The sequence below is a fragment of the Falco punctatus genome (assembly GCF_963210335.1).
Source record: "Falco punctatus genome assembly, chromosome: 15".
Taxonomy (NCBI): Eukaryota; Metazoa; Chordata; class Aves; order Falconiformes; family Falconidae; genus Falco; species Falco punctatus.
In genome coordinates, this window is record NC_137595.1 from 13,244,813 (window position 1) to 13,258,099 (window position 13,287).

Consider the following 13,287-nt stretch of genomic DNA (forward strand, 5'->3'; position numbering starts at 1 on the left):
AAATCCTTAATTTTACTTATGGTTGTTGGAATCCTTATTTTTCACTGTTTGCACAGATTTTTTTAAAGGTTAATAATTAATTATATTGTGTTGCCCTTCAGATTTATATCAGACCCTGACTTCACAACAGATTAAATAGCAGTTGTTGACCTTTATTTTGATGTACCAATTTGATGATTTGAGAAACCCTGGCACAAGTTATTTTTGTTTGAGATGAGAGACTCTTTGTTTCAGTATGCACACTCCATTTGGAGCTTACATCGTGACTACCTTCTCTTCTGCCCTTCTATTGGCACTCTGTGCTGAACAATAGAATATCTCTCCACTTTTATGATCATTTATTTAAGGGATAACACTCTCAAGAAAAAGCCCAGGGTAAAACATGTTTAAATTCTGATCTTTCAGAAGAGGGGATTAAATACCACTGGCTTGAGTGAAAATGTAACTACAGTGAGGCTGGTCTCAGATGCTCTCCATAAGTTGAGGTTTAGAACAGGCAGGTTGCTTAGTCTTCTTGTGGCAGAAGAACAGCACAGAAGAGAACAGAATTTTGATGAAAAGAAACTATGCAAGAGAGAAGGGAAGGAATCCCAGCATTCTGAGTGAAAACTTCACATCTGATGGAAAGATGCTAAAGGTGAAAAAGAGAAACATGTGAAAGTACTTTGTTTGGTCTAAGTCTTGCTAGCTAAAGCAAAGAGAATCTGTTTTTGAAACCTTCACAAAGCCTATATACCTGTCATTTCCCATGTTGTGTTCTTAACAAAAAGTAGCATATAAGCACAGGCTGTTACAAAAATTACAACTTTAGCAAAAGGTTTATGATTCCTAATTTCATCACTGTTCCAGAAAATATTTAGAGCGCATACAAAAGCCCCATAGCACCTTTTAATTGGGCTTTAATTCAACTCCCTGATTAAGAGCTTTTCTGAAGGAAGGATTCTATGGGAGAAAATAAGGTAAGTCAACGGTCTGGAAATTAGTATTCCACCCATCAACCACCTTGAGCAAACCTTTGCTCTAGCTGTGAGCAGCATTTTTGTGATGGTTAGGAAATATATCATACATTAAATCTTATTAATATTAAGTCCAAATAGAGATACTGTCATGACAGGTTACCTCTGCCCTTCTTATCCTTACAGAGTCCTCTCTGAAGCCTACATGTATGTAAATAATTCACATAAAATGCATCAACAGACAGTAGAAGACAGATGACATGTTTATGGCATCCCACAAATAGCATCTTATGGCAACATATAAGCACAGAAATGTTCAAAACCTTTGCTCTCTTCATCAATGAAAGACATCTCTGAAATCTGTATTTTTTTTCCTGCTCTTTAGTCTGAAGCCTGCGGCTACGTGAGTGGAATCTAGGATGGGATTATTTAGTAATGCATTGGTTTAGTGCAATGGTTAAGTAGAACTCAGCAACTGTGACATTTAATCTCTTTCTACAAAATACTTAGTAAAGGCAGCAGATCAGTTTCCTGTGAATGGAAAACAAAGATTTATTTCTTCTATGGAACTGCTGAATAGCTTTGAAAGCCTTTGTGTGAAATGGGCCTGCATAACTCATATATGCACTATACATATACACTGCACATACGTTGGATACAAACAATTCCTTTCATATCTAGTAAGCTTATCTAATCACGGATGGTAAAAGCATTTTTAACGGTTTCCAAAGCCCCTTTCAAAAAATCAAAACTACACATTTTTAAAGTTGTTATTCTTCTACCTTCTATTAACGTGTGCAGTTTCCTTGCTGGCTTTTAAATTATGCACTGAAGCAGCTTTAAACCCTTTAAGAGTTGTTCTTCACAACACAGAAAAAATGGAAAATGAGACAAGACTGGTGTCCAAAATTCACAACTCTCCTCTTTTTTTTTCAGGAGGTGGCAACACTAACCAGTAATAAAAAGAAAGAAATTACAAATACTAAAGAAAAAGGAAATATGACCTGTTCTAGATAGCAAATGGTACACCTCTCAAATTTTAAAACACTCTTAAAACAGTTTCCGTGGAAACAGAAAGCTGGCACAGTTATGAAAAACTGTTCGGAGGCAGCTTCTACACCAAGCCAGATGGTTAATATGCCACAGGGGAACGTAACAAGAAGGAAAATAGGTTGCACAACCCTTTAAACCTTGATAATGTGTCTAAATGGACTTAATCACGGGGCATATTTTCAAGAAAATGTCATAACCATTACCAAGGGTGACAATATTATCAAAAACAAGTGGAAACGTTCCTGATTAGATGGAACGTGAAAGACTGCACACATCTTTCAGCAGTGCTGGTTTGGTTGCAGGAAAAAATGAGGGAGTGGATGTGGCCACCAAATGCGGCAATTATTCCCAGATTATTTCAGTTAAATGGGAGAAAATATCTGAAATGTTTGGCTCCAAAACACATGCAGCTAGTAACTGTGAAGAGGATCCTGAATACCTCCAGCCTGAAAAACTGAATTTTCTGTTACGCTTTTTTTAGGGTGGTACACAGGCAGGGAAAGTTTCCAAGCGAGCACAAGCTCCACAAAGTACTACAGTGATCCCACAGTCCAAATCAAAAACCCATTCCAAGCTGTAGCGAATAGCTGCAAGCAAGGCATCGCTTGCCATTAATCAGCTTACTAAATTAGTTTCTCTACCATGAACACTTCTCGACCTCTACAGCCTTTGAGCACCTTATGGTGGCTGTCTCCTCCTTCTACCATGAGAAAAAAGCCCCAAGGCAGCAAGTTCCAGATTCTCACAGATAACATAGTTTAAGCATCTAACTCCCACTGAATTAAATACAAATGCTTAGATATCTTGGTATATCTGACACTATGAATTTACTGAAGAATAATAAGAAACTGGATTAATGATGCAAATCTGAACTAAAGTGTTTTACTCTGCCATATATCTCTAGCAACCATTGCTTATTAGGCTATATTTCCACTGGCTCTGATGAAAATGCCTTGAGAAGCATAATCACCTTGGTGATCATCACCTCCCAGATGAAGTTCCAAAGAGGCAAAGACTCTTATCACAAAGACATTGTTCTGGAATTTCTTCCAGCCCATTCCAAAGAGCTCACTATTAGTGCCTCAACCTACTGCATATTAAAGCTGGAATCCTTTTTCTAACAACAATTGTGATGTAATTAAATTCTAACAATTTAACACTACAGCAGAAAAAAAAAATATAACTATGATATAACAAGAGGAAGATTTCTTCCTGATTACAATAATAACATGGAAATTTTATGAAGATTTATTACATGGCTAGTTTGTAGATATAACTGTAAGATAGAGAGCCATACATGGCCCCATGTGATTTCCAAGTCTGCTGGGAAAATGCAATGGGTCCTGATTCCCTGTTGCTCAGCCACACCCACTTTTATGAATGGGAGGTAAGACACAAGCAATCACAGTGTTTGTTTCAGATATGTTCTACATTTACATAAAGGACAAAGTGACCCAATGATGTGCAGTCAGAAAATAATAAAAAGATACTAAAAATATTTGAAAAAATCTGTAGCTACACGATGCTATATTTAACCCTGAAATATTGCTGTAATCAGGGTAATAGTGTTATTTTTTTGGTGCTAGAACTTGCAAGATCTTCACTAAGTCATATATCCCTTTTGGAAGAGCCAACAGAAAAACCCTACCCAACATTAAATTCATCCCTGCTCTGCAGGGTGCTCTTTCTAACAGCATCCCAATATAGTACATACTTATAGAACATTATACGGTTACAGAATAAAAATTATGTCACATCCCAAAAACCATCTTTGACCTAAACAGAACCTGAAAATTTCATTAAGCCCTTATGCTTCCTTCATCCTTGTAGCATCTGAGAAAGCACTTTCACTACTTGCAAGAATATTTTGTCTACCTATCAAGTGTTATGATTGTAAAGTTTCCCTTTTGTGTTCTTAAAGTTCTGTATCAATCAACAATAGTTCATAATAAAAATTCAGTTCAAACCTTAATCAGTGAGGACACTACCACTTTGTAACATTGCCTTTTATTTTGACTGACATTTCCTTTTGGATTCAAACTAGCTGCTCCTTGTCATGCCAGATAATTACATTTTTCTTCAGCCACCTGAGCACAAGTATCTCAGAAAAAAACCCTGAAGTGATAAAAGTCCAAAAATCTTTGACATCCTAGGTGGCCCAGGAAATTGCACAGGGCTTGGGAACACAGGCTGTTTCATGTCACAAATGTCTTTATTTATTATGCATAAAGCAGTTTGGACTTTTGTCAGGTTAGATAGAGTAAGAACTTGGTGAATCAAATCTATGTGGGGCATGCCAGAAACGAGGCAGTCAATTTTATATGCTGGTTTTATGATTACAATCCAGTAGCAAAAAAAAAAAAAGGAAAAATGTGTGGAACTTAATAAATGATGGCCCTTCATAATCCATCTGATGGTCTAATGTAAGTTATTCCCCTGTTGTTTTGAGGACTGGGCTCTTGGTTAATGACATTTTTACAATGCTTAGAAAACAGGCAGCTATCCTTAGCCTTTAAAAGAAAAGGTAATTTCAGCCAAATGGAAAACCTTTCCTTTTCTTTACATAGCATGGCAGTTTAGCCAGCTGCTTTGTTTTATTAGTTTTGGCATTTTTTTTCGATCTCAAGGAAATAGTAAAGGCCAGAAACATGAAGAATGACCAGTGTGTCTGAAGTCAGGTGGTGCAACACCTTACATTTCAGGAATCTCCCTGCCAGAGCAAAAGCCAAATTTCCAGGCTAGCATGGAGCTGGGAAGTCTTTGACCAGACAACAGATACAGAGACATCCTCTCTCCAAAACTTAATGGCCTCACCTGGGGCTGCATGCAGGCACCACTCTCTGCTTAGGATCCCGACTCCAAAATCCTCTCTTCAGAATGAGCACCTACCTAAAACTCTATGAACTTTTTTGATCTGGTTTGTTTAAGAAGCAGAAGGATCAGTCCTTTCTTTTCAAACAAAGTCATTAGCGGTAGCAATGCCTGTCCTGGTCTTCCACATAACAGCTTTTTGGCTGAAGCACAGGGTCAGGAAAGAGGAAACAAGTCCTCTGTTCCTCCTCAGCTTGAAGGGAATGGAAACTCCTTCTCTCAAGTGCCAGAAGAATGCCCTAATCATCACATTTGCACATGGATGCAACAAGACAGCTTTGCCTGTTTGCAACAGCACATGGCTACCATCTGTTTAAAAGCAACGCAGTCCCATGTGCAGTTCATTCCTACAGTTATGGCCTTTGCTTGTCTGGGTTCAGTGCCAGAGCTCACATGAACTGTAAAAAGCAGAAGAGGAAGAGAAATGAACCACCACTCCACTTCTTTTTTAGTACATAAAAGGATGATAAGACAAAGTATGTAGAAAAGGTGTATGTTGGGTTTTCACGTGAGCTAGAAGTTAGTGAGTCATAATGTCCCTCCCCAAATCTGGATTTCACCAATGACATATGGTGCTTTACCTGTTACAGAAAACTCCTACCAAATTCTTAAGTGAGAGTTGTAATAGAGTGTAAAGCAAATTTTCAAAATAACGTTGTACCATTATTTGAGCTGAAGCTAAATGTCACAGTGCTAGCACTGATTTTGAAGTGGGAATCATGTTCCTAAGTCTTATAAGCACTTTTTAAAGCTTTTCCCAATATTGCCTATAGCACCAGTTCAGAAGCCATAACTGGTGATATAATTATGTTTAGGTGACACATGCTCCATTACAATCACTTTAAGAAAAATAAAATGTGGTGCCAGCCCTTGAAGCTAACAGAAAGAAAATGTTTAACTATCACTTTTTGAAGAATACTGTAAGAGTCATAACCTCAGTTGGTTTAAATTGGCAGAACCAAAGCCAATGGGGTTGTGCTGATTGACACCACCTGGGTACCTTGCCTTGAATATTTAAATTTAGTCATAGTGGTTAGGCAGATACACAGGAAAATAGTATGTAATAAGAGAGATGCATTTTCAAAACACAACCAATTAATATTGGTATGTAATTTGGTTTTGTGTATGTCCTGCACATTACATATGTACACCAGGTCAGGTGTGTTCATGGTACAGAACTCGACGTGTGAGAAAGCCTAAAGGCATGTTTGGGAATGTTGTTGTTTTTTGTTTTTTTTTTAATAAAAAATAGCATCATTAGATTTTGAAGAACTGACATTGTATTTTCTTACACTCTTTCTCAGTGGAGTCATTTATAAATGTCATCAAGTTAACAGACCATATTACCTTAGCTTTTCGATAACTAAACTACAGCATACTAGAAAATACCCAGCAGCAGACTAGCTGTTAGGGTTGGTTATGCTGCTGCTAATAGAAAAACCCCACTCTTTTCTACTTATTAATTAAGAAAGATTTTTGAAGACTCTGTACTTATTGAAACATGTTATCGAATGCAACATTCTGTGCTGTTTGCAACCTTCAAACATGTCCACCTAGACAAGAATAAATTGCTTTCAGATAATCACTAGATAAACTTTTAAAGACCTCCTGATGCTTTTTGTGGAGAAGAAAGAGAAGGAAGGGAGAAAGGAAGGAAAGGAAGGGAGAAAGGAAGGGAAGGAAGGAAAGGAAGGGAGAAAGGAAGGGAAGGGAAGGAAAGGAAGGGAGAAAGGAAGGAAGGGAGCTAGGTGAAAGCTCTGTGTTTTGTGAAACTGAAGCAATTTAAATTGATTACACATCAGGTAGTGATGTCTGCAAAATTCACAATTACAAAAAACATGGCTGAAGTAGTTTGTAGTAAATCCATTTGGGAAATAAGTAATCAACTACTTACCAGTCTATAAAGTCAGCATAATGTGGAATACAATAAGTAAATACTCTGGAAAACTAAATCTAGATATTAAGGACTCATCTTCAGGCCTACTTATTTATATTTGATAATGACTTTCAGTAATATACTTTAGTGAAAATCTCCAGTGGCTTGCAAGCTTTCTGTAACATATTTCTGCCCCAACAATAGTACTTGGGATTTAATTTGCACTTATTAATAATTTATTTTTCCCAAGCTGTATCTGTAAAATTTTAGACTGGAGAAAGGAACAAAGGCACAGAAGAGTTGGCTAATGAAAGAAAAACCCTGGTCCCTTCTGGGAGTGTGACAGGGCACAGAAGCTGCCCTGCTCCTTCTACCCCGCAGGCAAGGCTGCCAGCACAGCCCAGTGCACAGCCGTGCTGAGAGCTCAGCCAGGGCACCGAGTGGTACCCAGCTGAGGGGGTGAGGCAGCAGACTACGACTCCTTAGAGAATAACAAATACTGCACTGACAAACGTATCCAGGCATATGCTGCTTTCTAAAAAAACAAAGATGATGAATGCTACAAGAAGGGGTTTGTTATTGTTGGGTTTATTACTTTTAATACCACAGTCTTCCAGCCAGCCTGCATTATCTCAGCAGGATCACTAAGAGACTCGGTATCACTAGTCATTCTCATATTCAAGCTAAGAAGATTCAGATTCCAAATTGCACCCACACAGAAACAAAACCAGAAAGCCAGTTAGGAAGAAAACTCCAGTGTTACACCTCTTGTAACACCACCCGGCAGGGGAAAATGGAGAGCAAGGACTATACCACTTCATCAAATACTCATTGTATATTCAGGCAAAGGGAAGTATCTCTGAAAAAGGTAGATCTTACCCTATTTAAACAGGTCCTTAGTGTTACAAAACTATGTTATCTATCAGGAATGCTCCAGTGCTGGAAAGTATTTGCTTCATCCCTCTGTGTGATTTTTCTTATTTTTTACCAGGCTGTATTACCTTGGAGTACTACTAAAGACAAACATGCCTAACGCAGGCTAAAGAGAGAATATAGTGTCAGAGCTTTGAAGGATTTTGATTGTATCTTTGCACACATGTGAGGCTTGACTGGTCTGTAACCTTTCTTTTGAGAGAACCTCATGCAAAGTGAGGGGAGCAAGGGCCAAGCACACCAATCCAGTCTCTTAATGTTTCTCTTTTACAAGCAATGGTAATAACTCTAACATTAATAATACCAGTAAATAATGGCATGATTCAGCCTGTTACAGGGGCTTCTTTCAAATCTTATCTCTGCTGGGTTGCTGCAATATTTTTCCCTACTTTACAGAGATAGAAATGAGGTCCAGAGATATGACAAGCCACATTTTGAAAGTAAATTCAGAAGGAAGTAAAAACAAAACAAAACAAAAACCCAGAAAAAACCTCCACACCAGCACTACATTTGGCACAATTGATTTCTTCAATATGTATTAACATGAAAACCAGTTTCTAAGTCAAGTTCAGCACAACGAAGATATGGAATGCTCTGGAAACCTGGATCCAGAGTCTTTACAGTAGTCACAGATTCTCTGACCTCAGCACTCTAAGATTACACCTAAGAGTGAATGTGCTCTGCGCTGGATAGGGGTCACTGTGCAAGCCAGCTCCATACTAGCAGTAAGTATAAAGTCACGAACCTGCAGCAGCGTAGCTCTCGCTATGATGGCAACTGGGGCAAGGCTGGTGCCTGGGGTAAAGCCCCCCTGGAAAGTAGAGTGCAGCATCTTGACAGTTAATCTTCCACTTATAGGGAAGTCCATCTGACTCCTACCCTCCTTCTATAGATTTTTGTCACCTGGGGCTACGGTGGCAATCCAATTCAGACACTGGTTCTCAGCCCACAGTCTGCAAATTGTCTTTCCACTATGCACTATAAAAGGTTAATGTCATAGCAAATTTAATGCAAAGTATCTTGAAATGACACTTTAAAAAAACCAACTTACAATTGAAGGCATTTTCTCAGTTACTAAATAAAAACCTAATCGTTTCAGAAATAAGGCAAGATCAATCTTTCTTAGCTTCTCTGCTTTTTGTAACTTGGCTTTGGGCCATGCTATTTCTACAGTCTAATCTGTCTGTTCACACTAGAAAGAGGATTGATTTGCACAACTGTAGTTTGAGACCAGTACATACTTGAATTTCTAACAATAAACAATTTTTTCCTTGTAGCCTGTACATTTCCTTGTAGCTAAAGTACTTAGCATACATTTCCCTCTTTGTCAACATAGTTGTAACTACAAAAGCCTTTTGAGTGAGGGGCACTGATACACACTGATGTACATTGAGCTCTAGAAGAATCTGAGCTCAATGTCCAAAAGCTTAAAATATGCCATTTCTACAGAGTGGAAAGGGAAGCTAGTTTTTTTCACTTTGATAAAAATTTCAGGTATCTGCTATAAGGTACCTACAGTTGTAAAGTTGACTTGGAAAAAACTTGTTAAAATGAAGGAATGACATTCAACTGTTTTTCAGTTTGAAGGCAGTTCAGTGGAAGAGAAAGATCCATTAAACCCAGCTGCTGCCTGAAGCAGTAAGTGACTTCCTAACAAACAAACTACCAACTTGCCCAAAAGATCCACTGCTTCAGCTAAAGGAGTTGGGAATTCCTCACCTGAATAAAATAAATAAAAAACGAAACAAAAAACCCACCAACCCCCAAAAAAACCCAAACAAACCAAACCCACAAAAAACCCACCAAACATGGAGGAAATTCCCACTTCATTCTTAACCTCAATCAGAAAACTCAGAGCAGAAAAATCCCAATCTGTTGTTCTATGCTGGCTTTCTGTGGAATTTTGTTCTGCTGCACTGATATTAAAACAAACTGCTAAAGTTGCAGCCAACTAAAATATGACATAAAGTATAGATAACTTTCAGCAGACTGTTCTGATAGTAATAAAACTCTTTTGCTGAAAATTTTGCTGGGGGAAAAAAATTCAAAGGACTTCTGACAGTTTCATATCTAACCACAGATATCCAGTAGAACAGGAGAATGGAATGATATAGGAGTAACAAAACCTACAGTATTTTATACTTGATTATTGTGTATTCGTAATCAAACATACATATGTTAAACAGGACTAATAGCTAAACATTTAAATAATTATTATTATTATTAATAATATTTTATCATATACTTTCATACTAACATATGTTGTTACTGTCCATATCAGACTGACCCTATGTACTTAATATTCAGCAGCCTGAAAGAATATGCTGGTCCCAGTACAGCAGAACACTTTGGCATAAGACTTTAGCTTTTGAGAACAACTTTGTTGAATTAAGCAGGATTGAAATGCAGGAAAGTCAAGTTTATCAAGAAATATCTGCAGTTTGGGGGTATTTTATTTCCCTTACAGAATATAATATCTAGACTAAGCGTATGTGTGTGAAGTCACAATAGAGTTTGCAGTCAGCAATATCATCCTTATACGACTGATTACCCAGCTGGCTTTGTGAGAGCACCAGGGTACATATGTGGTACTGTCCCTTTGGATGAGGTTCTGGTAACTGTCAATAACAAAGCACCACTAAGCACTAGTCATCTAGAAGTGTTGCTTCATTGAGACATGCCGTTCTTCACACGCAACATTAAATCCAAATCTCATTTTCCTCCATCTCAATACACCTTTCACCTCTTAAAAAAAATAACCACAGCTGCATGACCCATTTTTCCTCTGTCAACCAAAACTACTGAAGATTAAACCGATATTTTCATACCTGCATATAAAAACCTGTAGGAAAGATAACGCCTATCTACAAACTCTTCTCATAATATTGTGAATATATTCTTTTGTTCTTGGAAGAAATCTTGAAATAGAATTTAATATAAGCCAATGAATCTCATTAAATACTAAAGTGGTAGTATAAAACCACCGGTAGATAAATTATTTCTTTTAATTAATTAGTTTCTGGTGCTACAATAAAATGCAGAGAAACTAAGGAACTGAGATTTAAATCAGTCAAGGGTCAATTATGGTATATTAAGATTACGCTGTATTTAGCTCACACACTTTGTAACTTCGTCACCTTCATAGCTAAAATCTGCAGAGATGCTTAATGTGCATGTAAACCAGTTCTCTTGCAGTTTCCTTCTGCAGTTTTGATGCAGGCCTTTGTAAAGTTGGTAGAATAACTGAAAAAAATTTCTCCCTATACAGCACAGTTGATCTGTATCCACAGAAAGCTTCTATTAGAATGGTCTGACAAATGGGGTAACATCCAGAGCACACAGACTGGAGTGTTCTGCACATAAACCATAGCCTCTAATGGACACAGCTTTGGTATCTAGCAAAATCCCTTCTTACAGGTTGTCTTTCATATGCTTTGCTGTCCTAGACCCACTGCTAGCACATATTACATACTCTTTCAATGTCAACCAATTATTTTGTTTTCAAATGATGTTTAAAAAAAAAAAAAAAGAAGATAATTTTGTATGATTTTATTTTTTAGAATTTAATAGACATGGAAGAAATATGTGACAATTCAGTATCTCATGTCCCCATTTACCTCTGCTTCCCCCCATGAAAACAAATGAATGTTAAGAGTGCTTTACAACAGAATACATTTTTATCATGTTCCATGGGACCCCCAGCAGGAAGGGGAAGAAAAAGATATAATTTCCTTCCTTTCATTTTTTACATAGTGCAGGTAGATACTCATTGTCATTTAAAAGCTGTATCTACTAAGAAGGGATTTTGTATCAAGGGAATAGGAAAAACAAAAAGACTGTACAATTTCAAGGACTAAACCAATGAGATATCAATGTGATTATTTCTACCATATGTTATAATGGAGCATAAACAAAAATAAAAGGGGCATGCTCAAAAAGCAGTAAGGGAGAACATATATCTACCTAGAGATATATCTAATACTAGAAGAATACAGCTATAGATCAACAGTGAAATTGATTGAATGATGTTATCTGAAACCAGGATTAGCAAAAGGGAAAGAAAATGAAGAAATATGGGGGAATGACCCATAATATCTATCTTGTGAATCCCCAATCCCATCAATCATCTCTGCCAAGATTACACACTGCTGGGGAAAAATTGGTCTGAAATGTTAATGATCTCATGATTTACACTCTGCCAGAATCCTTTCACTTTCCTCTGCAGCCTCAGAAATAGCACACAAGCTCGAGAGATCAGAAAAAGCAGGAGTAGGGGAAACCACAATGTCTTAAAAACTGTCATTTTTTACAACACAGTTTGTTACTGTTTTTTCCTGTAGCAGTAGTAAAACAGGCCTCTTCTGCTGAGTACAACATAATATCTGTTAAAATGTTTCAAGGACTCCAAATGTATGGGGGGGATGATTTTAATTCCTTCCAGAATATAAAAACTATGATAGTAGTAGTAAAGTTAAAAACAAATAAACACTCCCCACTCACCCAGAAAAAAAAAAACCGTGCCAAAATCCCAGAATGAAAACTATCCTGCAAGGAAAATTTTAAAGTTAGCCAATCCAATTAATTTTAGGTTGCGAAATAGAACTATATTATTTTATATTATATTATTAAAAGATATTCAGTTATTTCTAACTACCAATTAACTCTGACTCCAAGAACTGTTGAATTACCACCAGATTTGTTCAAATCTTCCAAAAAGTATTTGTTAGGACAGCTTCTGATCTGGTAACATCCTCATTTATACTGAAATCTTTTGCAAGCTGTGTCAACTGTCAAAATTTAATTTTGAAGAAAAACATTTTAAAGTATCAAAATGTTTCTTTTTTCCTGCTGAAAGGAACAAAACTATTTGTTGACATACCTGGAAAAAAAAAAAAAGGTGGTTTCTGATTTTTTTTAATTATGTATTATCTGCTAATATTTTTAATGAATGTAAATTTATTATATAAAAATGAAAAAAGATCACAGCATTCCTCAAATAATTAAGATAATTTTCATAATTCAAATGTCTTGGGGAATGTTCCATGTCACAACATCCCCCAGTTGTTATATAATGAAAATAGTTTTGCAGTTGAGTAGAATGGAGAGCTTATTCAGTGTACTAATCAAATGAGTAGTGGTTTTGTGCGATGTATTTTATACCTGGAATAATTTTTCATAAATACTTGAAAAAGAAAGCCCTGTAATGAACATAAATGAATATTTTTGTTTCTGAAACTATCAACTTGGGATAGGGAGAAGCAATTGACTCAGAAAGGTGAGCACAAAAATGACACAGAAGTGAGGAAGAGGAGTTGGAGAAAGGCATCGGAGAGACAGAACAAAGGAAAAGAGGGATGAGGAAGCAGCACAGGGAATGCCACAAGAGGAAAAGCTTCAGCATAATGCATCTGGAAGGAGAAAGAAAGATTAAACAGCTGAACATAGTGAGAAACATAAAATGGGATTAAAAATATAGAATAATGAGGGGGAAAAGAGAGGGGAAACATCCAGAGAACAGAAGAGGGACAAAAAATAAGCTAGTGTATTAAAACAGAAAAATTAGGAAGGTATATTAGAACACAAGTTCTCCTTTCTACC